At 45.0% G+C, this 27675-nt stretch overlaps 1 long non-coding RNA gene across 1 annotated transcript; it reads right to left on the bottom strand.

The window, feature by feature from the left end:
• Window positions 1-20709: 20709 nt before the first annotated feature.
• On the bottom strand, window positions 20710-24014 carry LOC138296792 (uncharacterized). The gene is made up of 2 exons (XR_011203900.1): window positions 23058-24014; window positions 20710-20989 (listed from the first exon to the last, which is right to left on the bottom strand). It is a non-coding gene; the product is annotated as an uncharacterized lncRNA (long non-coding RNA).
• Between the last annotated feature and the right edge of the window lie 3661 nt (window positions 24015-27675).

Here is a 27675-nt window from a genome sequence, read left to right as displayed (position 1 = left end):
TAAGGTTCTTTTGGGGTCCACAGCTCACCCCAAGGGTCCAGAAGTTCTGTGATGGTCCTTGGGAAGTGCGGACTTCAACTCCCAGAGTGCACCTGGCGCAAACTCCTTTTTGGCCACTGGGCAGTGGTCAGCTGGTCACTTTTTCAGGAGTTGGTGCAGGGGACTCTGGTTTAGCAATTTTTCACCTGTAGCAAACAGGGAGTCCCTCCTTGAACCAGTTGAAGCCAGGCAAAGTCCTTCTTGTGGTGAAGCCCAAGTGTGCAGCTGGTGCAGTCCTTCTGAGTGCAGGGTCCAGGTGCAGGCCAGGGGTCCAGCAGGGCAGTCCTTCTTCTTCTTTAGTTCCTTTCTTGTTGAATTCTGGAGGGGATCTGAGGCGTGGGTGCAGGTCTGCCAGTTTTATCCTTGCTCCTGGGTGAAAAGCAGGGGGGCCCTGGTCCTCCAATCAGGGACAGGGTCGTCCCCCTGTGATGACCACTTCCTGGGAAGTGTGGCAAAAATCCATCCCAGAAGGCAACAGTCTCTAAAAATCCAAAATGGATGAATCTGATTTTTAGAGGAGAGATCTGGCTGAGCCCACCCACTGGTGTGGCTAAAAATCATAAACACACCCCTCTCCTGCCCTCTCCTAATCTAATCAAGGGGGCACCTAGCTGTCTGGGGTTGCAGGATGTGGGGGTGTTGCTGGGTGCTCCAGATGTCCTTCTCTGCCTTTGAAGACCAGTTTGGCAGCCCTCCCCCTTCCTGCTTCCCCATCTGCTGAGGGGAGATTCTCTCCCCCAAGCACATTCCTTTGTGTGAAGTCAGGCCACTTCACACCTCATTAAAGTAGCCTGGCAGAAGCTGCTGCAGGCTGGCCAATCAGAGCACAGCAGCAAAAACAATGCAGAGCTGAAATTGGCAACTTTTTAGGTAAAGTCTAAACTTTTTACCTGCACTAGTTATATTAAATCCAACAACTGGAAGTTGTGGGATTTATTATAACAATCAATTTGATACCAAATTCTTGGTATGTAACATTTAAGGAGACTTTAAAATTTAAAATAAAGTCTGCCCATTCTAGCCTATGAAGGCCATTTACTTCAATGAGGGAAAAACGAATTTGGCTGTTTTTACCTCACCAGGGCTTATAAATCTATTTTTATAAAGTCCCTGCTTATAGTTACATGGCACCCAGCCCTAGGGGCACATAGGGCACACCTTAGGGGTGACTTATATGTAAAAATAAGGTAGTTTAAGACTTTGGAAGTACCTTTAATTCCAAAGTCGAATTTGCATATAACTTTAATTTAAAAGCAGCCAGCAAGGCAGGCTTGCTTTTAAAATGACACTGGGCACCTCAGCAATGCACCTAGGTGTGCACCACCGATGCTGTGGTCCCTAAACCTACATGCCCTACCATATACTAGGGACTTATAGGTAGGTTAACTTAGCCAATTATAATTAGCCTAATTTGCATATCCATTTTACACAGAGCACAGGCCCTGGGACTGGTTAGCAGTACCCAGGGCACCATCAGAGTCAGGAAAACACCAGCATAAAGTGGAAAATGGGGGCAAAAAGTTATGGGGCCTCTGCAATCAGCCCCAGTTTCTCACACAACCCCCCCCCAGCCCACACGCCCAGGAGACTCAGCCCAACCCTGGGAGAGTCTTCCTGGCTTGTTAGGCGAGGAAGACAGTGAAGAAAACTGGCTGTCCCTTTGCAGGGCCTACTCTGCCTTACATCCTCCTGTCAGGGTCACTCCCTCTAGGTAGTGAAGCCATCCCAACAGTAAAAGGACCCAACTCAAACTGAAACTTCCCTCTAGGGGGGTCTTCCTCCTCTCTCTCTGTCAACTTGGGTAGTGAGGTGCCCACCTCCCCTACTCCTAACTTTGCTAGGGCAACACCTAGCTTACCCAAAGAGGTCACCCAACACTTGAGCAACCCCACCATGACCAACAGGGTCAGGGGGCCTACTTTGCTATTGGCCTTGGGGTCTGCCTCCCAGGCCAAGTACAGTGCTGCCAGGAAGGCCAGCACCCAGCAGAGGCTACTGACAGCTGTCAGTACCCAGAACCACACCCTAAGCTCTCCACTGACAGGTGGCTGAGCTGCTTTAGGGGCATCTTTGGGGTCCTGGCACCCCTCTTGCTGTCTAGAGTGGGGGGCTACCACCTCCTGTGGCAGACACCCTCCTTCCACTCTCCCTTCTGTCAGTGCAGGGGCAACACCTTGCATCTGGACAGCTGCCTGACTACTCAGGACTTCCTTGGGGTCAGGTGAGGCCTCACCAGTGCCAACTCTGGGCTCCCCCCCTACTGGGGCAGAAGGCCTTTGGCTCCCTGGAACTCTCTTTAAGAGTGGCCTACCCTTCCTTTTCTTCTTTCCTTTTCTTGGGGACCCCTGTCTCCTAACTGTAGGGACTGACTCCCCAGGACTTTGGGTTGGGGGGGCGCCCTGGGCGACCACCCCATCTGTGACCAGACTCACCTCTGGGAGGTCATTGCCCAGGATACAATCTAGGGGAAGGTCAGCACTGACTACCACCCTAATCCAGTCAAGGATACCCTCCCTCTCTAGGGGCACTATGGCTACAGGTTTGGAGGTGACCTCCCCTGTGGCTATCCTGACTTTCTTTGTCTTTCCTGGGACATACATGTCTGGGGTCACTAACCGGTCACTCACTACAGTGTGACTGGCACAGGTGTCTCTCAGGCCAGTGGTAGGGATCCCATTCACTTGAATGTGGTGGAAGTGCCTACTCCCACCCTCAGGGATCACCAGCTTACCATCTGGTCCTGTCTCCCAGCACAATGCTAGGAGGACTTCATCATCTGAGGAATCCTCCTCTATGGCTACACTGGACAGCCCAGTGCTAACCACTTTCTTTGGACAGGCTGCATCTCCTCTGAAGTGACCTGTCTGCTGACAGTCAAAGCAAGCCCTACTGTCCAAGAGCTTTTTTAACCCTGGGTCTCCCTGTCTCTGCATGTCAGATTGGGAGTGGGATTTACTCTCCTCCTTCTTAGGGTTCTGGGGTACAGAGGGAGTCTCTGTGGTGGGCTTACCACCTCCCTCCTTAGGTTTTTGGGGACCTGTCCCCCCCTTCTTGGAGTCTCCCCCCTGGGACTTGACAACCACCCTGGTTCTCAACCACTCATCAGCTGCCTCCCCTAGCTCTCTAGGGTTGGTCTGCTTAGAGTCCACTAGATGCTGGCGTAACCTTTCTTGGATACAATTGGTCAAGATGTGCTCTCTCATGATCAAATTGTATAACCCCTCATAAGTATTTACTTTGTTGCCAATAATCCAGCCCTCTAGTGCCTTTAGTGAAATGTCCACAAAGTCAACCCAAGACTGGGTACTGACCTTCTGGGTGTCCCTGAACTTCATTCTATATTGCTCTGGGGTCAGACCAAACTTCTTGGTTAAGCACCTCTTCATACTAGGGTATGAATCTGCCTCCTCCTCCCTTAAGGTCAGAAGCCTATCCCTCCCTGAGTTGGGGACCAACTCCCACAAAAGGGAACCCCAGTATTGAGGCCTAACCCTTCTCATTTGGAGTGCCCTCTCAAAGGCCTCCAGCCACTTATCTATGTCATCCCCCTCTACATAAGTAGGGACCACCCCCTTGGGTAATCTGGGGCAAACTCCCCCACCCATGGACACCTCAGCTTCTTTATCGCTGCTTCCATCTCTTTTTTCTTTGTATGCCCACTTTTTCTTTTCTAGGGCCAGCTTCTCTGCTTCCAAAGCTATGTAGGCTAGCTGGGCTTCCAGCTCTCTTTCCCTGATGGATGGGTTCTCTCCTCCTGAAAGGACCCTCTTCCTACCACTAGCTTTGGGTCTGCCCCTAGTGACTGTATCCATTGAGGACCGTTCCTCCTCTCCCTCACTTGGGGTCTGATGCCTTCCCTCCCCTGAGTGGTTAGAGTTAGCATCTTCCTCTTTTTCTTCCTCCTCTGGAGCTTCCTCTGTCTCTACCTCTTGTGCCTCAGCCCATGCTGTCAGGGATTTAATCAGGATTTGCTTCCTGAGATCAGGGGTTGCAGGCAACCCTCTCTCAATACACAACCCCCTAAGCTGGACTACTGTCAGTGTGGGTAGGCTAGCCAGATCAAGCTCCATGGTTCCCTAGTTTTGTGTCAACAAAAACGTTTTGCAAAAATTGGAAACAAGAATTTAGAAAAATTACAAAAATTCAATAATTGAAATTAATCCAAATTAATTTAAAAAAATTTTTTTAAAATTAAAAATTAAATACAATTTTTGCACTAGGACAATTTAAAGGATTTTTAATTTGTTTTATCTAAAACTGTAACGTGATATTGAACACAAGTACAGGATCCCGTCGCTGCTTCCAATTATGTTGGAAAATGGGTTATTGGTAGGGCAGGTAGGTACCTACACCTAGCAACAAGCCACAAACCTCCACAAAAGTACAGTTAGGTCTCAGTAAATTAATCCCAGCTCTACCCTTGGTAGCTTGGCATCGAGCGTCAAGGCTTAACTTAGGAGACAAAGTGTAAAGCATTCAAATATCACACAACAGTAATTAAATAAAACACAGGAAACAGTTTAAAAATCCAAAACCAATTTATAAAAATAGCTTATATTTTTATCTTTAAAATGACACAAAAACGATTAAAATCGGTTCAGGGGAACCGGAGATATGAATTTTTAAAGTATTATTATTTTCTAGCGCATAGAAACAAAAAGCGCCAATTGGGTCATCTGGTTGCACCAGGACCGGGACAAAGTCAAACTTTCAGGCCGACCGCGATGGAGCCCTGCTCGGCTACAGGTCGCGGGAGGCCTCGGTTAAAAAGTTACCTTCTGACTTAGTCTTTATTTTGAAGTTTTTCTTCACCGGGACGAACCTGCCAGTTGGATCCGACCTCCTGGAGCCCTTGTCCGGATACGCGAAGTCGGTTTCCTCGGTGGTGATTTCTACCTTCTGACTTAGTCGTTTTTTCGAGATGAAAATCCTTCGACCGGGGTAAACCTGGATCTTGATCCGACGTCCGTGGAGCCCTTCTCGGATACGATGGCTGGAAGGTCCCGGTCAACTTTTTACGTTCGGACTTAGTCTCTTTTTCTGATGTTTTTCTTGACCGGGATGAACCACGAAGTCAGGCCGGGTCGCGGTTGAGGCAAGCCGGCTAGAATTTCCGCGTCGAGTCGGTCACTTTATGGAGCTTTTTTCTAAAATTTCTCCAATCTTTTCCAAACTTCTGGGGCTTCACCCAGATGTTCTTTTAAGGTTCTTTTGGGGTCCACAGCTCACCCCAAGGGTCCAGAAGTTCTGTGATGGTCCTTGGGAAGTGCGGACTTCAACTCCCAGAGTGCACCTGGCGCAAACTCCTTTTTGGCCACTGGGCAGTGGTCAGCTGGTCACTTTTTCAGGAGTTGGTGCAGGGGACTCTGGTTTAGCAATTTTTCACCTGTAGCAAACAGGGAGTCCCTCCTTGAACCAGTTGAAGCCAGGCAAAGTCCTTCTTGTGGTGAAGCCCAAGTGTGCAGCTGGTGCAGTCCTTCTGAGTGCAGGGTCCAGGTGCAGGCCAGGGGTCCAGCAGGGCAGTCCTTCTTCTTCTTTAGTTCCTTTCTTGTTGAATTCTGGAGGGGATCTGAGGCGTGGGTGCAGGTCTGCCAGTTTTATCCTTGCTCCTGGGTGAAAAGCAGGGGGGCCCTGGTCCTCCAATCAGGGACAGGGTCGTCCCCCTGTGATGACCACTTCCTGGGAAGTGTGGCAAAAATCCATCCCAGAAGGCAACAGTCTCTAAAAATCCAAAATGGATGAATCTGATTTTTAGAGGAGAGATCTGGCTGAGCCCACCCACTGGTGTGGCTAAAAATCATAAACACACCCCTCTCCTGCCCTCTCCTAATCTAATCAAGGGGGCACCTAGCTGTCTGGGGTTGCAGGATGTGGGGGTGTTGCTGGGTGCTCCAGATGTCCTTCTCTGCCTTTGAATACCAGTTTGGCAGCCCTCCCCCTTCCTGCTTCCCCATCTGCTGAGGGGAGATTCTCTCCCCCAAGCACATTCCTTTGTGTGAAGTCAGGCCACTTCACACCTCATTAAAGTAGCCTGGCAGAAGCTGCTGCAGGCTGGCCAATCAGAGCACAGCAGCAAAAACAATGCAGAGCTGAAATTGGCAACTTTTTAGGTAAAGTCTAAACTTTTTACCTGCACTAGTTATATTAAATCCAACAACTGGAAGTTGTGGGATTTATTATAACAATCAATTTGATACCAAATTCTTGGTATGTAACATTTAAGGAGACTTTAAAATTTAAAATAAAGTCTGCCCATTCTAGCCTATGAAGGCCATTTACTTCAATGAGGGAAAAACGAATTTGGCTGTTTTTACCTCACCAGGGCTTATAAATCTATTTTTATAAAGTCCCTGCTTATAGTTACATGGCACCCAGCCATAGGGGCACATAGGGCACACCTTAGGGGTGACTTATATGTAAAAATAAGGTAGTTTAAGACTTTGGAAGTACCTTTAATTCCAAAGTCGAATTTGCATATAACTTTAATTTAAAAGCAGCCAGCAAGGCAGGCTTGCTTTTAAAATGACACTGGGCACCTCAGCAATGCACCTAGGTGTGCACCACCTATGCTGTGGTCCCTAAACCTACATGCCCTACCATATACTAGGGACTTATAGGTAGGTTAACTTAGCCAATTATAATTAGCCTAATTTGCATATCCATTTTACACAGAGCACAGGCCCTGGGACTGGTTAGCAGTACCCAGGGCACCATCAGAGTCAGGAAAACACCAGCATAAAGTGGAAAATGGGGGCAAAAAGTTATGGGGCCTCTGCAATCAGCCCCAGTTTCTCACAGCATGACATTGACACAGGTGACAGTGCTCCTGTAAAGAACAAAATTTACAGGCTGTCAGATAAGGTGAAGGCCAGCATCAAGGAGGAGGTCTCCAAGATGTTGACTTTGGGGGTTATTGAGAAATCCAGTAGTCCCTGGGCCAGCCCTGTGGTATTGGTTCCCAAGGCTACTGCCCCAGGTGCGAAACCAGAAATCCGGTTCTGTGTGGACTACCGGGGTCTCAATTCAGTCACCCGGACTGATGCTCACCCCATCCCCCGAGCTGATGAGCTCGTTGACAGGCTAGGCGCTGCCAAGTTCCTGAGTACGTTCGATCTTACTTCCGGGTACTGACAGATTGGCCTGACTGAGGGGGCTAAAGAAAGATCAGCTTTTTCCACTCCTGATGGCCATTACCAATTCCGGGTGATGCCATTTGGGCTGAAAAATGCCCCCGCTACCTTCCAACGGTTGGTTAACGGGGTCCTAGCTGGTAAAGATGCCTTCTGTGAAGCTTACCTAGACGACATAGCTGTCTACAGTTCCAGCTGGGAGGAACACCTGCTCCACCTCAAGGAGGTGCTTCAGGCCCTGCAACAGGCAGGCCTGACTATCAAGGCTAGTAAGTGCCAGATTGGGCAGGATTCCGTGGTGTACTTGGGACACCTCGTAGGTGGTGGAAGGGTGCAGCCACTCCAGGCCAAGATTGAAACTATCAAGGTCTGGCAACCACCTAGAACACAGACTGAGGTGAGAGCCTTTTTGGGCCTCACTGGATACTACCGCAGGTTCGTCAAGGGCTATGGTACCATTGTGTCCCCCTTGACTGAACTCACTTCCAAGAAACAACCTAGGTTGGTGAATTGGACAGAGGCCTGTCAGAAAGCCTTTGATTCTCTGAAGGAAGCCATGTGCACGGCCCCCGTGCTCAAGGCCCCTGACTACTCCCAGGAATTTATTGTCCAGACAGACGCTTCAGAGCATGGCATAGGGGCTGTTCTAGCACAGCTGAATGAGGAGGGCTCAGACCTACCAGTAGTCTTTATTAGCAGAAGACTAATACCACGGGATAAAAGTCACCCTTAATGTGTGCCCTAGGTAACCCCCAGAGCAGGGTGCTGTGTAGGTAAAAGGCAGGACATGTACCTGTGTAGTTATATGTCCTGGTAGTGTAAAACTCCTAAATTCGTTTTTACACTACTGTGAGACCTGCTCCCTTCATAGGCTAACATTGGGGCTGCCCTCATACACTGTTGAAGTGGCAGCTGCTGATCTGAAAGGAGCAGGAAGGTCATATTTAGTATGGCCAGAATGGTAATACAAAATCCTGCTGACTGGTGAAGTCGGATTTAATATTACTATTCTAGAAATGCCACTTTTAGAAAGTGAGCATTTCTTTGCACTTAAATCTTTCTGTGCCTTACAATCCACGTCTGGCTGGGCTCGGTTGACAGCTCCTTGTGCATTCACTCAGACACATCCCAAACACAGGGTACTCAGCCTCACTTGCATACATCTGCATTTTGAATGGGTCTTCCTGGGCTGGGAGGGTGGAGGGCCTGCTCTCACACAAAGGACTGCCACACCCCCTACTGGGACCCTGGCAGACAGGATTGAACTGAAAGGAGACCTGGTGCACTTCTTAGCCACTCTTTGAAGTCTCCCCCACTTCAAGGGCACATTTGGGTATAAAACAGGGCCTCTGCCCTACCTCATCAGACACTTGCTGGAGAAGAAACCTGAACCAGAAACTACATCCTGCCAAGAAGAACTGCCTGGCTGCTCAAAGGACTCACCTGTCTGCTTTCTACAAAGGACTGCTGCCTTGCTGTTGGCCTGCTGCCTTGCTGAACTCTTGTCTGGCTGTGAAAGTGCTCTCCAAGGGCTTGGATAGAGCTTGCCTCCTGTTCCCTGAAATCTCAGGACCAAAAAGACTTCTCTTTTTCACTTGGACGCTCCATGCGCCGAAAATTTAGACGCACAGCTTGTGCCGCGGCGAGAAAAACGCCGCACACCGACGCTGATCGACGCGATGCTCTCGGGACGACCGGAAATCCGACGCACGGCTTCGCAAGGACAACGCCGCCCGAACTCTAGAGGAGAAATCGACGCGACGCCTGCCGTGAGATCGTAATTTCAACGTGCAGCCCCGCAGACCGACGCGCAGCCGGAAAACAAGCAGGAAAATCCACGCACAGACCCGGGACATCTGGTAATCCCCGCGATCCACAGAAAGAGACTGTCCGCACGCCGGAAAACGACGCCCGACTTCCCCGCGTGGAAAATAACGACGCAAGTCCGTGTGTGCTGGGGAGAAATCGACGCACACAACCTTTTTCCACGCCCCTCTTCTTTTGTGGCCCTCTGAGGAGATTTTTCCACTCCAAACCAGGTACTTGTGCTTGAAAGAGACTTTGTTCATATTTTAAAGACTTAAGACACTTTATATCACTTTTCAGTGATATCTCTACAATTTCACATTGCAACTTTATTCTTTTTGACCTACAATTATCCTGATAAATATTATATATTTTTCTAAACACTGTGTGGTGTATTTTTGTGGTGCTATATGGTGCTATTGTATGATTTATTGCACAAATACTTTACACATTGCCTTCTAAGTTAAGCCTGACTGCTCGTGCCAAGCTACCAGAGGGTGGGCACAGGATAATCTTGGATTATGTGTGACTTACCCTGACTAGAGTGAGGGCTTTTGCTTGGACAGGGGGTAACCTGACTGCCAACCAAAAACCCCATTTCTAACACCTTTCAACTTATTTTATTAGGGCAATTAGTTATATTTCTGTTTTTTTCTGATATTGCATTAGTAATAGTGCTTCTTGCAAAGTCGCTTCAACAATGCCATAGGATTGATAGTCAATTTATAGTATTTAATGTGATGTCACGGCATATGCAGATTGGGTGGGGGGGGGGGCTCTCCCAGTCCCTTTCTGCCCAGGGACCCAAAAATCCTAAGACCAGCCCTGCTTATTGGTGCTGGCATGGCTTGTGTTTATGTGATTGCAAGCGGCTGCACATCTTCCTGGAGTGAGTGTGTGTGCACAGATTGTGTGCATGTGCATATCAGTGCGAGCAAAATCTGTATGTATGTGCATGAATAACGTGTGTGAGCCCACAAACTGAGGCCCAGATTTAAGAAGCACTAGCGCCACATTAGCATAATTTTTTTGATGCTAATGTAGCGTTAGGCTTAAAAAATCATGCATGCATTGCGCTACTCTGTAATCCTTTGCACCACATTATGCATGCACCATGCATAATTTATGCAAAGGGGGCGTTCCCCATTAGGGGGATCACAAAAATGGCACAGTGGAATCTAAGAGATTCCACTGCATCATTTTTTGTGGCTACTTTTAACGCCAGCTCAGAGCAGCAAAATTTTGGCGGTAACCCTGAACAGTACATCAATAGCGTAAAACTTTCTAACTCTATTGCCCCCTACCCTGCGCCATGGTGAGCCGTATTTTAAATAAGGCGCACACATGGTGGCAGTAGGAGAGCATTAAGGGGCACAAGAAAAGTGCCGCGCCACTTTTCTTAACTCTGTCCCTGAGTGTGCGTGCGTGCCTGCTTATGGGTGTGCACAACATGTGTGAGCATGCAACCTGTGCACAAACCCTTAATGTTCGTGCAAGTGTATGTGAGCACACAGAGCACATATGGGGCTGTTGCATGTGTATATTTTAGATGTTTATATATTGGTAGATTTGTTTATGGCCATGATTGTATTTATTTATCAGAGCGTATTGTTTTAGATACAGGTTCTCTACATAGTACAAGTTGTACTTTTAACCGGGGTCAGAGGTCTACCTAGATTAATGACATCACTGGAAGTGACATCACACAATGAATTTTGTCAAATGACAGGCCATCCTCCTTTATTATATGAACACATTTTATTGAAAGCTCGATGTGGTTTATTAACCCCATTGGTGTGGGCGTCGGCCACTGGCTGACGTCTGTACTCCCTCCCTGGTGGAGGTCACGACCAGTGGGCGACACCAAGGAGGACATTTTTTATTTAAATATCCCTTGGGAGACATGGAAGAGCTTCCATGTCTCCCTCACCGCCTCTTTGTGACATCAGCGCACTGCAATGCACGCTGACGTCACAATTCATTTTCCCCAGTGGAGCAGAAAGCGGAGGCCTCCCCAACGTTCGGAAGGCCATGTTTGAAAGGGGAGATTCTCCCCTTTCAAACATGGCCTTCCTGAAACAGTTTCCTGGCTCTGGATCGCAACCCTAGTAGACACCAGGGAATTCACTTGTGGGGGTTGGCCCCCTCTGAAAATGGGTTGGCCCCCCCGAGTCATATTTTTAAAAAAAGTAAAGGCTAGTGTAACCCCCAGGGTCTAAACAATAATACACATTTTTTAAATGAAATTGACAGGGGGTCGCCTGTGAGCAGGGCTGAGCCCTTGTGGGGCAATTTTTTAAATAGCTGTATGGTTTCTCTGGTGGCCACTATGCCCCCCCCCACCGGGAAACCATACAGCTATTAAAAAATATATATAGATATTTAAAGATCTATCTATAGATATATCTATATCTATAGAGAGATCACTTTTGTCAATGTGCTTGTTTAGTTTCCCTGGGGTCTGTGATCGGCCCTCAGGGAAACCACACCCACATATAAAAGTGATCTTTATATATATATATATATATATATATATATATATATATATATATATATATATATATTTTATATATATTTGCCCCCAGTTCTCTTGCAGTTACAGCTTGCGTCTTCAGAGCAATGCACATACTTTAACTAACTTGTTTCAACTGTAGCTTTTAGGCAGCAATAAAAAAGTCAAGTAGTTCTTGTGATTATGTTACTGCTAGAAAAGGATTTGACTTTTGTCTAGTGGCAGTTTTGATGCCATAAAGTAGCGCAGAAGGTCTATATGTCTACTGAAAAGATCAAATCTGTATTTTATGTAAATAGTCAAGAGGATTAGTAGAGCCAGCCATTACCTGCACTATAATACAAATTAAATGTATGTGCAAGGGGGGCTATGGAGAGATGAAAGGCACTTTTGCTGGGTGGTAGTGAGGGAATCCGAGGAAGAGGTCATGGGAGTGGGAGCACTAATAATGATAGTTGAACTGTGCGCCAGAGGCGCTAAAGACTGTGATGATTGGTATGTGAAAAGGTGAAGTAATAGTGTGTCTTTTTGTTTTTTTGAGTGTCTTGACAAGACGTGCTGATTGAGGGAAGAAGCAAAAGTAAGGTGACATTTACTGTTGCACGCATCACACACACCGCCACCAGCAATTCTGTGACTGTCTACGTAGGCTAGTGTTTTAGAGTGACAGTTTATCCAGTAGTAGAGATTGTGTCTCGTTGGATGACTGCTGCTCAAGCCCTAACTCGGGTTATAGAGGACAGCTCTGAAGTAGGATCAGAGACTGAGACAGCAGATACTGAGACAGCATCTGAGGGATAGGACAATGGTGCAGACTCTAGGAGTGATTTTTCCAACAACTCCTCTTCCAGTGATTCTGAGGGAGGTGATGAGGACAGTCCTGCTGTGCCTTCGCAAGCAAAGTCTGTGCAGCGGTACAATAGCGAGTTAGCCCAACCCAGAGAGCAGGTGCATGTGGAGGCAAGAACGGAGAAAGTGCTCTCTTGGGAGCTCCCCAATTAAGTTCAGCCCGAAATTCCATTGCCCAAATCGTATTGTGGAGACATCAACATTTTCTACCACAAAACAACCTGGTAATGTGAGGAAGATGCCTGCATTTTTGGTCCCAGGCTCGGCTGCCATATAGGGAAACCTACCAAATCCAGACATTTCTGGAAACTAGACACCCGGGGGAGTCCACAGAGGTGTGGATTGTGTGGATTCCCCAAAGTTTTCTTACTCAGAATACCCCTCAAATGTGAAATGTTGAATAAAAACTCTTTTTTTCTTGCATTTATGTCATACAAACTACGTGAATATGCTGGGATCCACAAAATTCCTATCTCCCAGTGTTTCCCCACCTGTCCTGATAAAAACGCTACACCACTTGAGTGCATGTACCTAGTGCCTGCGTCAGGAATGGATCACCCCAGGTTCAACAGTTGCTTTCATGTAAGGACTAACATTGACCGTTGTGTGATCCATTCCTGACACGGGCACTGGGCCTACCCACACAAGTGAAGCGCCATTTTTATCGGGAGACTTGGGAGAATGCTGGGTGGAAGGAAATGTGTGGCTCCTCTCAGATTTCAGACTTTCTATCACCGAAATGTGGGGAAAAAGTGTTTTTTTGACAAATGTTGAGGTTTGCAAAGGATTCTGAGTAACAGAACCTGGTGAGAGCCCCACAAGTTACCCCATCCTCGATTTCCCTAGGTGTCTAGTTTTCAGAAATGTCTAGGTTTGCTAGGTTTTCCTAGGTGCTGGATGAGCTAGAGGCCAAAATCCACAGCAAGACACTTTGCAAAAAACAGGTCAGTTTTCAATGTACAAATTTGATGTGTCCATGTTGCGTTTTGGGGCGTTTCCTGTTACGGGCACTAGGCCTACCAACACAAGTGAGGTACCATTTGTATCGGGAGACTTGGGGGAATGCTAGGGTGGAAGTAAATTTGTGGCTCCTCTCACATTCCAGAACTTTGCCTCACCAAAATTATGAGGAAAAAGGTTTTTTTTGCCAAATTTTGAGGTTTGCGAAGGATTCTGGGTAACAGAAACTGGTGAAAGCGCCACAAGTTACCCCATCCTCGGTTTCCCTGGGTGTCTAGTTTTTTTCAAAATGAACAGGTTTGGTAGGTTTTCCTAGGTACCGGCTGAGCTAGAGACCAAAATCCACAGCTAGGCACTTTCTGAAAAACACGTCAGTTTTCAATGTAAAGATTTGATGTGTTCATGTTGTGTTTTGGGGTTTTTCCTGTTGTGGGCACTATGCTTACCAACACAAGTGAGGTACCATTTTTATCAGGAGTCTTGGGGAATGCTGGGTGTGAAGAAAGTGTGTGGCTCTTCTCAGCTTACAGAACTTTCTATCACCAAAATCTGAGGGAAAAGTATTTTGTTTGCCAAATTTTGAGGTTTGCAAAGGATTCTGGGTAACAGAACATGGTGCGAGGCCCACAGGTCACCCCATCCTGGATTCCTCAAGATGTCTAGTTTTCAAAATTCCCAGGTTTGGTAGGCTTCCCTAGGTGCCAGCTGAGCTAAAGGCCAAAATCCACAGCTATGCACTTTCCAAAAAACATGTCAGATTTTGAAGTAAAAATGTTATGTGTTCATGTTGTGTTTCCTGTCGCACTAGGCCTACCTACACAAGTGAGGTACCATTTTTATCTGTAGACATGAGAGAACACAGAATAGAAGAACAACTGTTATTGCCCCTTGTCCTTCGCTACATTTTTCACTTCCAAATGTAAGACAGTGTGTAAAAACGAAGTCTATTTGAGAAATGCCATGTTATTCACATGCTAGTATGAAGACCCCAGAATTCAGAGATGTATTAATAACCACCGCTTCTCAACACCTTATCTTGTGCCCATTTTGGAAATACAAAGGTTTCATTGATACCTATTTTTCACTCTTTATATTTCACCAAATGAATTGCTGTATACCCGGTATACAATGAAAACCCATTGCAAGGTGCAGCTCATTTATTGGCTTTGGGTACCTAGGGTTCTTGATGAACTACCTAACTATATATCCACTATATATCCCCGCAACCAGAAGAGTCCAGCACATGTAACTATATATTCCTTTCAAACATCTGCCATAGCTGGAAAAAGTTATAGAAGAAAACGTGTCTTGAAATGGCTCTTTTTTTCCCCTTAATTTCAATATATTTTTAATTTAGCTGGTACTTTCTGTAGGTAAACGTTGAAGGATCTACACAAATTACCCCTTGCTGAATTCAGAATTTTGTTTACTTTTCAGAAATGTTTAACTGTCGTGGGGAGCCCGAGCAACTAAGGGGTTAATGAACTTTCTTTGATAACAGACTCAACGAACCAGTTACTGAAATTAGCAGAGGCGACTACTTTTTAAAATCAGCTTTCTTGCCCTGGGGCATCCCAGGGCTTGCAAATCTATCCACAAAAGGTACTCAAGGGCTGCCATGCCCAAGGATTGCTTTCCCAAGTGCGGTGACACAGGTCCAGACAATGCCATCACTTCACAGGAGAGGCTTTATATGCATCTGCGCGGGTAAGTGCAACCTCACGTGGTCAGATTCAGCCTTAAATGTCTTCAAATGTCCCTTCGGATTATATCACGCCCAGAAACAGCTCAACTCACTTAGTGACTCCTCTACATGCCCAGGTGCGGACTCACCTGCAAGGACTTCTGTCACCACAATATTGCAAGCGGAGCTTCAAATTCCCAGGGATATCACTTCTGGATCACAAAGGCATTTTCAGTACTTTTGCTCTTAAGTGGCCGGATCTCAGTTTTCAAGTATTAAAACCTGACCTTGAAGTTATAGACCAGTCAAGATCTGAAGTAAATTGCTTTTCAGGGTTGGGAGGGGAATAGAAGCACCACCAAATGTCATAAAAGTATAGAGAAAGGTGTTTCTCAATGAGGAAAGTTTTCCCCATGAAGACAATTTTTAAATGTCAAAATTATCTGTTCTTTATTATGGATATGGTAAGGCCATAAAATCAGAAATTTCCCAAAGAATGACATTAAATCTGCAACTATTGCAGTTTTCCAACAAAGATTTGTTAATTGTCAAAAAATGAAAAAGTGTGCTCAATATGAATTGTAATTCCATGAATGCACTTTTTCTTTTTTTGAGGATTGGGGCATGTATGTCCATTATTATACACTGTTAGAAATGGGGTCTTTGGTTGGCAGTCAGGTTACCCCCTGTCCAAGCAAGGACCCTCACTCTAGTCAGGGTAAAAGAGAATCAACCTCAGCTAACCACCACTCACCCCATTAGTAGTTTGGCACAAGCAGGCAGGCTTAACTTCAGAGTGCTAGGTGTAAAGTATTTGTACCAACACACACAGTAACTTAATGAAAACTCTACAAAATGAGACAACACAGGTTTAGAAAAATAGAGAATATTTATCTAAACAAAACTAGACCAAAACAACAAAAAATCCACAATACACAAGTCAGGTTATCAATTAAAAACCAAAAAGAGTCTTCAGGTAATTTTAAACACAACTCTAACACTGTTAGCATGCAAATGTACCTGGGCGCATCAAAAATAACCCTGCACGGGCGAGTGTGCGTCAAAAAGGGTTTGCGATGCGTTGATATCACTCACAAGCGAGACCTTGCATCGCTTCTCCTTCAGTCGGGTCGGCGTGCGTCGTTTCTTCTCTCTGCAGGCAAGAGATGCGTTGATCCGGTTAGCACTCTCAGGTCCGTGCAGGCCTTGCATAGTTTTTACACACCTAGCGTTGTTTGCATCAGATATCCAGCCGCACGATGATCCGAAAACCACACAGCACGGGTAGCAATCTCATCATCTTCCTCAACAATGCTGCTCATCATTTCTCCAGCCGCGTGCGTCAAACTTTCACTCGCGCTGCAGACGAGCGTCAATTTTCAGCCACGAAGCTGCCAATTTTTCAGGTGCGGATCAGAGTTGCATTGATCTTTTCCCCGCACAGCAGTAACTGCATGGATCTCTCACACTTGGCCTGCCAGCTTCTCCTTTCAGGGTCCCAGAAACTGGATGGGCACCACTTGGCAGAGTAGGAGTCTCAACAGAGGCTCCAGGTGCTGGCAGAGAGAAGTCCTTGCTGTCCCTGAGACTTCAAACAACAGGAGGCAAGCTCTAAATCAAGCCCTTGGAGATCTTCACAAGATGGAAGGCACACAAATTCCAGTCTTTGTCCTCCAGCACAGGCAGAAGCAGTGACTGCAGTATAGTTCCACAAAGCACAGTCACAGGCAGGGCAACTCTTCTTCCTCAGCTCTTCAGCTCTTCTCCAGGCAGAGGTTCCTCTTGGTTTCCAGAAGTGATCTAAAGTCTGTGGTTTTGGGTGCCCTCCTCATACCCATTTTGCCTTTTGAAGTAGGCCTACTTCAAAGAAAAGTATCTCTTGTTTGTGAAATCCTGCCTTGTCCAGGCCAGGCCCCAGACACACACCAGGGGGTTGGAGATTGCATTGCGTGGGGGCAGGCACAGCCCTTTCAGGTGTGAGTGACCACTCCACCCCTCCTTCCTAGCACCGATGGCTCATCAGGAAATGCAGACTACACCCCAGCTCCCTTTGTGTCACTGTCTAGTGAGAGGTGCAACCAGCCCAACCGTCAAAGTGACCCAGACAGGGAATCCACAAACAGGCAGAGTCACAGAAATGGTTTAAGCAAGAAAATGCTCACTTTCTAAAAGTGCCATTTACAAACACACAATCTCAAAATCAACTTTACTAAAATATGTATTTTTAAATTGTGAGCTCAGAGACCCCAAACTCCATATGTCTATCTGCTCCAAAAGGGAATCTACACTTTAATCATATTTAAAGATAGCTGCCATGAGGGACAGGTCTTGCAACAGTGAAAAAATGAATTTAGCAGTATTTCACTGTCAGGACATATAAAGCACATTACTATATGTCCTACCTTAACCATACACTGCACCCTGCCCTTGGGGCTACGTAGGGCCTACCTTTGGGGTGCCTTACGTGTAAGAAAAGGGAAGGCTTAGGCCTGGCAAGTGGGTACACTTGCCAAGTCGAATTTACAGTTTAAAACTGCACACACAGACACTGCAGTAGCAGGTCTGAGCCATGTTTACAGAGTTACTAATGTGGGTAGCACAACCAGTGTTGCAGCCCCACTAGTAGCATTTGATTTACAGGCCCTGGGCACCTCTAGTGCACTTTACTAGGGACTTACTAGTAAATCAAATATGCCAATCATGGATAAACCAATCAACCATACAATTTACACAGAGAGCATATGCACTTTAGCACTGGTTAGCAGTGGTAATGTGCTCAGAGTTCAAAAGCCATCAGAAATGAGGTCAGAAAACATAGGAGGCAGGAGGCAAAAAGATTGGGGATGACCCTGCATAAGGGAAAATTCCAACATACACCCAGGTTAATCTCTTATATTTAGATTCATTCTTGTTTGTAGATAATGTGACTGTCTCCATACCCGAGCACCTCTAGTGCCAAGGAAAATTAACTGGTGAAGAGGAACATTAAAAACATTTACTTTAGATTTCTCTTGGCGGGTTAGCTGCCAAGATGCACCCGCATTTACCTGACTCAATCAATCAATCAATTAATCAGTTTTTATAAAGCGCAGCTGCTCACCCTTGAAAGTCTCAAGGCAATGGGGGAGGGGGTGGCTGAAGAGGTGGGGGCCTCATCCAAAGAGCCACGTCTTGAAGTTCTTCCTGAAGATGGTGAGCGATGGGCTTTGCCTGAGGTGAGTCCATCCATTCTCAGGTTCAATCCAGTTTCAATCTCATCTGTCTACTACATTCATTCGCCATAGACATCCTCACATGGTCCACTACAGAAATGTTGGCAGCACCTCAGTTTCACTCTCGCCTAATACAGAGACTCATGTGCTGCTGATATATGCAGATAAAACACAGCGATTGCACTGCACGGGTGGACTGGAGTCTGCACCATTGTGTGATCCTGTTCTTCTCTCTGTGCAGGTGTCCATTATTATATATATCCATACATCTCATGAAGTGTCCCTTGTGGTCGCATAAGTGTAGGAATAGCTGTTCAATGGTCCTTCCGTTTTTGGTACTAGACCATCTCATCAAAAACAGCAGAACCCGTGTAGTTGCTGTTTGTTGGATATTGGTATTACTATTATTATTATTATTATTATTATTATTATTGATAATATTCTTGTTATTGTTGTTGCTATCCTCATTATTATCAATAATAATAATACTATTAATAATAGCACCTATTATTAGTAATCATCATTACTAATAGTATTATTGTTGTTGAAGTTATTATATCATGATCATCAGTAATAATAATAATACTACTATTAATACTACTTATTAATAGAAATCATTATTACTATTACCGCTACATACTTTGTTAATAATATTAACAATAACAATAATCACCATCAACAATTAGTATACTGCTCATCATATACTTCATGGATAACCACAGTGGGTCTGATGAAAGTACAAAAAAAACAAACAACAAAGCTAATTAGAGCAACACTGTCATGGATTTGGTGTAAACTGGGTGGGTCGCAATCCTTATCAGTTCTAGGGAAGAGATGGTGCCCAATCTTTGGCCCAGAAGCCTGTCTGAGCCATTTAATTCTCCAGATGCAGAAAATTAACAGTTTTTTTGAAGCCCATGTAGTGCTTTTCTCTTATTTTAGTTTCTAAGCACTAACATAACACAACAGAAATGCACTTCTGAGGTCAAAGAAGACTTTTATTGTTATTTTATTCTTCCCCAACCACAATGTTTATGAATGAATGACGAATTAGTAGCTTTCAAGTCCGCGTTAATCAAACAAAATATATCAGTTTGCAATATACACAGCAGGTTATATTTATAAGATATTGAATGCAAAGCAAAACAAATACTTCACCGTGTAGGAACTATTTACAGCTACATCTTTCTAAGGTCTGCAAGCTGAGACCCCTGTCAGCCGCGAGAAAGAGTGTCATCTACCCACACGGGATGCTGGCAACTGGCGCCAAGCTCCAGCACGAGGTCCGGCAGATTCGAATCTGACTCTCTGCAGCCTGTTACATTCGTTACAAAGGTGTGCCCCCTCCTCTCAGACCTGGGAAACTGAGCAAGCCTTTTGGAGACTGGCCAGGTCTCCAAGACTACTCCTGTTCCCAAGCTCAAGGGAAGAGAAACAACGCCCATGTACTCTCTCTTATCAGGTCTAGTCTACTGTGAGAGCAAAACATCTTGGTTCTCTGGTGCAAAAACACAGCTTGGAAAAATACAGAACTCCACGTTAAAGGCAATGGGCAGCTAACCTAAATATCAAATGCAATGTCATGTTAAAGGCAATAGGCAGCTAACCTAAATATCAAATGCAATGTCTAGTGTCATGTCAAAGCCAATAGTCATCTAAGCTGAATACAAAATACAATGTCTTATATCATGTCAAAGCCCATAGGCAGCTGAGCTGAATACAAAATGCAATGTATAATATCATGTCAAAGCCAATAGGCAGCGGAGCTGAATACAAAGTGTAATGTATAATATCATGTCAAAGCCAATAGGCAGCGGAGCTGAATATCATGTCAAAGCCAATAGGCAGTTAAGCTGAATACAAAGTGTAATATATGATATCATGTCAAAGCCAATAGGCAGCGGAGCTGAATACAAAATGTAATATATGATATCATGTCAAAGTCAATAGGCAGAATACAGAATGTAATGACTAATGCAATGTCAAAGCCCATAGGCGGCTAAACTGAATACAGAAAGCAATGGCTAATGCCATGTCAAAGCCAATAGGCACAATACAGAATGTAATGACTAATGCAATGTCAAAGCCCATAGACGGCTAAACTGAATACAGAAAGTAATGGCTAATGCCATGTCAAAGCCAATAGGCGGCTCAACTGAACAAAACATACCATGTGCTACTGGTGAACATTGAGCAACTAATATGCGCAGTGGTGAAACACAAAGTCATTGGTCAAAACAAAACTTATCAAATGGCAGGACATTCCGCCCTTTGACCAATGAATTTTTGTTTCATATATCTCTTGTGTCAAACCAAAAACAAAAAACATCAGCACAAAAAAAAAAACATTATCAGCAAATCAAATTTCAATGATCAAAGCAATCCCTGTAAAGCAATAGAAGTGAATTAACACATTGATCTCATAACCTTTCACATCAGATACATCTACATAGAAAAGACTGGGCAATTTTTTTTCTGAATGAGTCTCTAATTCAACAGTGTTAGCAATTTGATGTGGCATGAGTTCTGCTCATGTAAAGGTGCACGGTCCACCTGAAAGGTTTTCTGGAAGGTAAGCAAAAGTCAGAGTTCCATACGAGAGGGGAAAAAAAAAAAACACAGCAAACAAGTTGAACTTGAACTGAAGGCGCAGTTTGCGCAAAATGGATCCATGGTGCTGGCACTTTACTCAGCCAGGTTCAGGTTGGGGATTCGGTCCCTTCCCCGACCCCACACGCACACACCGGAAGGGGGACCACACAGCGCACTCAGGGACAGTGGCGAAACGTGGTAGGATCTGCAAAAGAAACAAGTATGACTTTTCTTGCAAATAACATTTTTCATTTAAACTGCACCCTTTCTCTTTCTTTCCCTGTTTTATTATCAGGACGTTTTTGGGGCCCTTTGTTATATTTTCTGCAGGTTCTGGAGGATCACTTGGGGCGTCAGCCCACACATCAGCACTGAGGTTTTTATCTGCTGCACCACAGCTTCCCTTTTCTTGCACTGTCAGAAGGGCTGGGGCAGACTCCTTCTTTACCAAACCTCCATTCACTGCATTTTTGCCAAGTTGGGCCATTCTGTCTCCAATTTGTATGAATGAATCAGATTCTTTTCTAGGTATCAGCATAATTTCGATTTTTCCTTGGTAATTTGCAGCAATCACTCTCCCTAAAACCTGATCACTTTGCCATTTCTGTCCTGGTAACTTTCCTCTCCCCAACTGCTCTGTGACTGCTTGCATGACAGATTGCTTTTGTGCATGCTGCACAGTTTTTATCAAATCTAGGGGAATGGGCATCTCTCTCATCTCTGCCCACCTGTAAGTGGCCTTTTCACATTTCTGGGGCACCCACATAGCTATCCCCACTAAGGCAGAATTCTGGGTGAACACTTCTCTCTCTGCATTTTTCTCATTAACATCTGCAAGGTAATTGAACCAGTTAGGTGCAAGCCATGTGGCTAAAACATTATCAAAGAACCAAAAATCAGCGTAAAAATGACACATCTCACGTAGCTCTTGCTTTAAAATCTGACACACATTATACAACGCTGTTCCTTCTACTGTGCCAGAAAATAACATTTCAGTCAATGAATCATTAGTAAAACAAACATGCTTTTTATCTTCAGTAGACACGAATTCAAATGGTGCACACAATTTCATTGATAATTCTTTTACCTGTGGTACTCTAGCCCTGTCTTGCAAGTACCAGATCCATTGTATGATTCTAGCTAGGGGCACTATTTTCTTTCCTTGTTCATGATTTAAATGTACATAAGTATTTCCTTCTTGCACTGCGCAGAAACCTAAAGTCTGCATTATTTCATTTGCCAAATCACAAGCGCGCAGCTGCATATTATTTTTCACAGTGACCATGTACAAAAGTGTTAGGATTTCTCTCAAATGAGGGCTATTCTTTTTCCAAAAATCAAACAAACTAATGAAACTCGGGGTGTCTTGCTCTAAAATCCTTCGTTTTACTTGTGCATTTTGCAACGGTAACTTGTAAATCACATTCTCGTCCGTGTTATCAGTTAAGGAATGCATTTTGGCTGCCAAAAACCTTGGCTCACACGGAAACTCAGTGCAGCTCGGAGCTGTCTTAACCCCCTCATTACTGGAATGGGACAAGAAAGATTCTTCATTTTTATAACTTTCAGCATTATTTTGAATTATCGTATCCTGGCTAATTTGCTCACGTAAATTCCTATTTTCATGTTCCAACTTCCTACATTTCTCCTGCATTTCTCTGTAAGCAGATAAAGGTATCCAGACCTTTCTGTCATCATTACTTCCAAAACACACTTTTTCTACATATATACAACGGGAATTATTTCTCAAAACAACATCAGGCATTTTAGCTACACATGCATTTTCTTCTGTAATTCCCCAAACAGAAAACAATTCACAGTTTTTCTTAGCACCATCAGGCAGTTCATCAACACATGTATTCTCAGACATGGTCTGCCGTGCTACTGTGATTCTCCAAACAGAAAACAATTTCTGTAATTCTCCAAACAACAAAAAACAATTACACTTTTAAAGTGTGCACTTAGAAATCTACTAACTCGTCAAACCCCTTCTTAATCACCTCTTAATGACCGACCCCACTTCTGGTACCAATTGTAGTGCTTTTCTCTTATTTTAGTTTCTAAGCACTAACATAACACAACAGAAATGCACTTCTGAGGTCAAAGAAGACTTTTATTGTTATTTTATTCTTCCCCAACCACAATGTTTATGAATGAATGACGAATTAGTAGCTTTCAAGTCCGCGTTAATCAAACAAAATATATCAGTTTGCAATATACACAGCAGGTTATATTTATAAGATATTGAATGCAAAGCAAAACAAATACTTCACCGTGTAGGAACTATTTACAGCTACATCTTTCTAAGGTCTGCAAGCTGAGACCCCTGTCAGCCGCGAGAAAGAGTGTCATCTACCCACACGGGATGCTGGCAACTGGCGCCAAGCTCCAGCACGAGGTCCGGCAGATTCGAATCTGACTCTCTGCAGCCTGTTACATTCGTTACAAAGGTGTGCCCCCTCCTCTCAGACCTGGGAAACTGAGCAAGCCTTTTGGAGACTGGCCAGGTCTCCAAGACTACTCCTGTTCCCAAGCTCAAGGGAAGAGAAACAACGCCCATGTACTCTCTCTTATCAGGTCTAGTCTACTGTGAGAGCAAAACATCTTGGTTCTCTGGTGCAAAAACACAGCTTGGAAAAATACAGAACTCCACGTTAAAGGCAATGGGCAGCTAACCTAAATATCAAATGCAATGTCATGTTAAAGGCAATAGGCAGCTAACCTAAATATCAAATGCAATGTCTAGTGTCATGTCAAAGCCAATAGGCATCTAAGCTGAATACAAAATACAATGTCTTATATCATGTCAAAGCCCATAGGCAGCTGAGCTGAATACAAAATGCAATGTATAATATCATGTCAAAGCCAATAGGCAGCGGAGCTGAATACAAAGTGTAATGTATAATATCATGTCAAAGCCAATAGGCAGCGGAGCTGAATATCATGTCAAAGCCAATAGGCAGTTAAGCTGAATACAAAGTGTAATATATGATATCATGTCAAAGCCAATAGGCAGCGGAGCTGAATACAAAATGTAATATATGATATCATGTCAAAGCCAATAGGCAGAATACAGAATGTAATGACTAATGCAATGTCAAAGCCCATAGGCGGCTAAACTGAATACAGAAAGCAATGGCTAATGCCATGTCAAAGCCAATAGGCACAATACAGAATGTAATGACTAATGCAATGTCAAAGCCCATAGACGGCTAAACTGAATACAGAAAGTAATGGCTAATGCCATGTCAAAGCCAATAGGCGGCTCAACTGAACAAAACATACCATGTGCTACTGGTGAACATTGAGCAACTAATATGCGCAGTGGTGAAACACAAAGTCATTGGTCAAAACAAAACTTATCAAATGGCAGGACAGCCCAGAAAACACTTAGGCTAGCAAGGGTGTAACAAGTTAGCCAGTTCAGAATTTTTCAAACAAAACAAGGGCATCTGAGCTAAATCCTTTGTGCCACACTCAGACAGTGCAGATCTCTTTGAGCCTTCAACACAGGTCTTGTACTGTTTTGAAGTGCACTTCTAGACCCATTAGATAACTGATAATATATATGCTAGCATACCCAAATATAGGCCTCATTACGAGTGGCCTGTGAAAGGGGTCAGCATTACCCTAATCCCCAGAGTAACCAATTGCAGGATTACTCGTAACTCCAGGAGTGGGGAAAATAGGGCCCATCACGATTTTGTCTCTGATGGTCCACTAACGAAGTACTGGGGAAAAGGTAAACCCAGGCCCTATCCAACCAGTAAAAGTTCTGATTTGGCAAGACCATTCACTTGGATATTGCCAATGCTTTCAGCAACCAAAATCTCGTGGTGGAGGTTTCAGATCCACAGTGTCCCACCAGATGTCATATTTCTGATAGGGCCCGTAACGGTTGATGTCCATTGCTGAGGAAATTTAATCTAAGAAAGAGCTGAAAACACTCCTATTCAAGCTTCAGGGATGATATGACTCCTGTGGTTCTCTGTGTCTTTCTGGCTTTAGCTGCCTAAAATGCCGGAACACTCTTTGTGAGTAGACATGAGCTACAGAAGAATCATTCACTCATTCATTCATTCATTCATAGCCACTTTTTGGGCCAAGAAGATGAGTCCACTTGTGATGAAGACCAATGACTGTTACAACAGTCAATCTTCGCCATCACACAGACCAACTCCACAAAAGAATGGTTGGCTTCCAAGTGAAACAAAATAGACTAAGAAGTGAGAAACATACATTGCACAGTGGTAATACTTGTGCTTTTAGAGAGGCTTCTAGAACCAACTGTGGGATGTGACTTTACCAGCATGGGCAGGGGCTAGACCGATGCGGTCGGGCCAGAGAACCTTGGGCAAGGTGCTATGTAAGTAAAGGTAGGACATGCACCCTTATGTTTTACATGTCCTGGTAGTGACAAACAGCCTATTTCGTTTTTCACTACTTTGAGGGCTGCTCCTCTCATAGGTTAGAATTGGGAAATTTCCTTCTATACTTTTAGGTGGTAATTTCTGATCCGAAAGGAGTGGTATTGGCATGTTTGGTATGTTTGGAATGGTAGTGGGAAATCCTGCTCACTGGTAAAGTTGAATTTAATAGTACCATTTCAGGAGTGCCACCTTTAGAAAGGAGCCCGTTCTCTGCTCTTACTGCTCTCTGTGTATACAGCCTTTTCCAAACAAACATCTCGTCTGTACTGAATGACAGCTCCCCATCTGCATTCTATCCAGATAGCCATAAACACAGAACACTTAGCTGGATCTGCATTCATCTGCATACTGATGGGTCTTTCTGAGCAGAAAGGGTGGAGGGGCTCTCACTTATACTTCAAAGGCTAGTGGCCTGACCCCACACAAAGGACTGATACCCCACCTGGACTGAAAGGGGAACTGGTGTACTTAACAAAACTCTCTTTGAAGTCTTCCCACTTCAAAGGGCCATTTGGGTATAAGAATTGGGTCTATGACCTCCTAAAATCAGACATTTCTGGACCTATAACTGGACTCTGTCAGAAGGACTGCTGGGCCTCTCAAGCAACTCAACTGGGCTGCTTTTCTGGAAGGACTTCTGTTCTGCTTGTTGCCCTGCTGCCTGCTGCTCCCTGACTGCTGGAAGGACTCTGACTCCCCATCACAAGTATGGAGTGAATACTCATGGCTGCCAGAGCAGCAGAACATACAGATCGACAGGTTACTGACATGGAGTCTGGAGGTGCCCACTGAAAGTCACTCATGAACATGAAAAGTAAGTAGAAACACAATGATGAATGACACAAAGTGATATCTCCAAAGAAAAAGAAGCGGTGCTTCAGATGTGGATTTTTGTTTCCACATGATGCTAAATGTTGCGCTATTGGACAAATATGCAAGGGCTGTGGGAAAGAGAACCATTTTGTAACAGTTTGTATGAGGGTCGACGACCACGGAAGCACCGCCAACAGACTGGCGGTGCTTCCCAGCCCATTCTGACCGCGGCGTTAAAGCCGCGGTCAGAAAAGGGAATCCGGCAGTTTCCCGCCGGATTTCCCCTGCATGGGCTGAATCTCCATGGCGGCGCTGCGAGCAGCGCCGCCATGGAGATTCCGACCCCCTTCCCGCCTTCCTGTTCCTGGCGGTTTTTACCGCCACGAACAGGATGGTGGGAATGGGTGTCGTGGGGCCCCTGGGGGCCCCTGCACTGTCCATGCCACTGGCATGCGCAGTGCAGGGGCCCCCTAACAGGGCCCCATAAAGACTTTCACTGTCTGCATTGCAGACAGTGAAAATCGCGACGGGTGCAACTGCACCCGTCGCACCCCTGCAACTCCGCCGGCTCCATTCGGAGCCGGCTTCATTGTTGCAGGGCCTTTCCCGCTGGCCCGGCGGGCGCTCCTTTGGCGGGCGCCCGCTGGCCCAGCAGGAAAGCCAGAATGGCCTCCGCGGTCTTTTGACCGCAGAGCGGCCAAATGGCGGTTTCCGCTTGGCGGGCGGCGCCCGGCGCCCGCCTAAGTCGGAATGAGGGCCTAAGTGCGTAATGTCGAGAAAACATAATAGACACCTGAATGTTCAGAAGCTACATTCTGCACATGCTCAGAAGGCCAAGCAGCAAGATCAGCTGAGGCAAGTCAACACTAAGAGAAGTTGATCTTCATCTAAATCTTCATCCAAGAGTTCTTCAGTTTCAGTGTTTAGTGACAGTGAGGAAGATGGATTTGTGATGTGGATGTTTACTTCAGAAAAATTTGCAAATGTCAGACTGGCGGCATGCCAAGAAAACTATGAATTGAAGAAAAGGTGACGAGAAAAATCACAAAAATCATTCCAACATTGTCCAAAAATTACACTAAAGATAAACAGGTGCTCTATACCTTTTATCATTCACAGTGGTGCATCGATAAACATTACACCTGAGAAAATACAATGATCTATCTCAATTACCCCATCGCACACCATTAAAGACCAAAGTGTATACGTGAGCTGCATCAACACCATTAGAAAGTCAAGGTTCATCTGTAGCAACCACGAAACACAAAAAGACAAAGGTAAAAGCACCAAGTCTTGTACTTCAAGGTACTGCATCAGTTGTCTGTTTACTCAGTTTCAATACTGCTGCTGAAATGGGACTGATATCTGTGAACTACAACATGAATGCTCATCATGAAATAATAAGTCAGTTCCCTTCATTGTTTCATGGACTAGGAATTCTTAAGACCATAAAAGTGAAACTGCATATCAATGAGGATGTTTGTTCTGTTGCTCAAAGACAGAAGAATTGCATTTCATTTACAAAAAGCTGTTCAAAAAGAGCTTGAGGCATCACTAAAGCATGATCTCATTGCGCAATCTACTGGTCCAACTCCCTGGGTTTCACCCATAGTGGTAGTACCCAAAAAGGACAGTGAAGGAGCTGTAT

This window comes from Pleurodeles waltl, chromosome 5, assembly GCF_031143425.1.
Source record: "Pleurodeles waltl isolate 20211129_DDA chromosome 5, aPleWal1.hap1.20221129, whole genome shotgun sequence".
NCBI lineage: Eukaryota > Metazoa > Chordata > Amphibia > Caudata > Salamandridae > Pleurodeles > Pleurodeles waltl.
The sequence above is the reverse complement of the archived record's forward strand: the minus strand, read 5'-3'. Positions and strand labels throughout refer to the sequence as shown.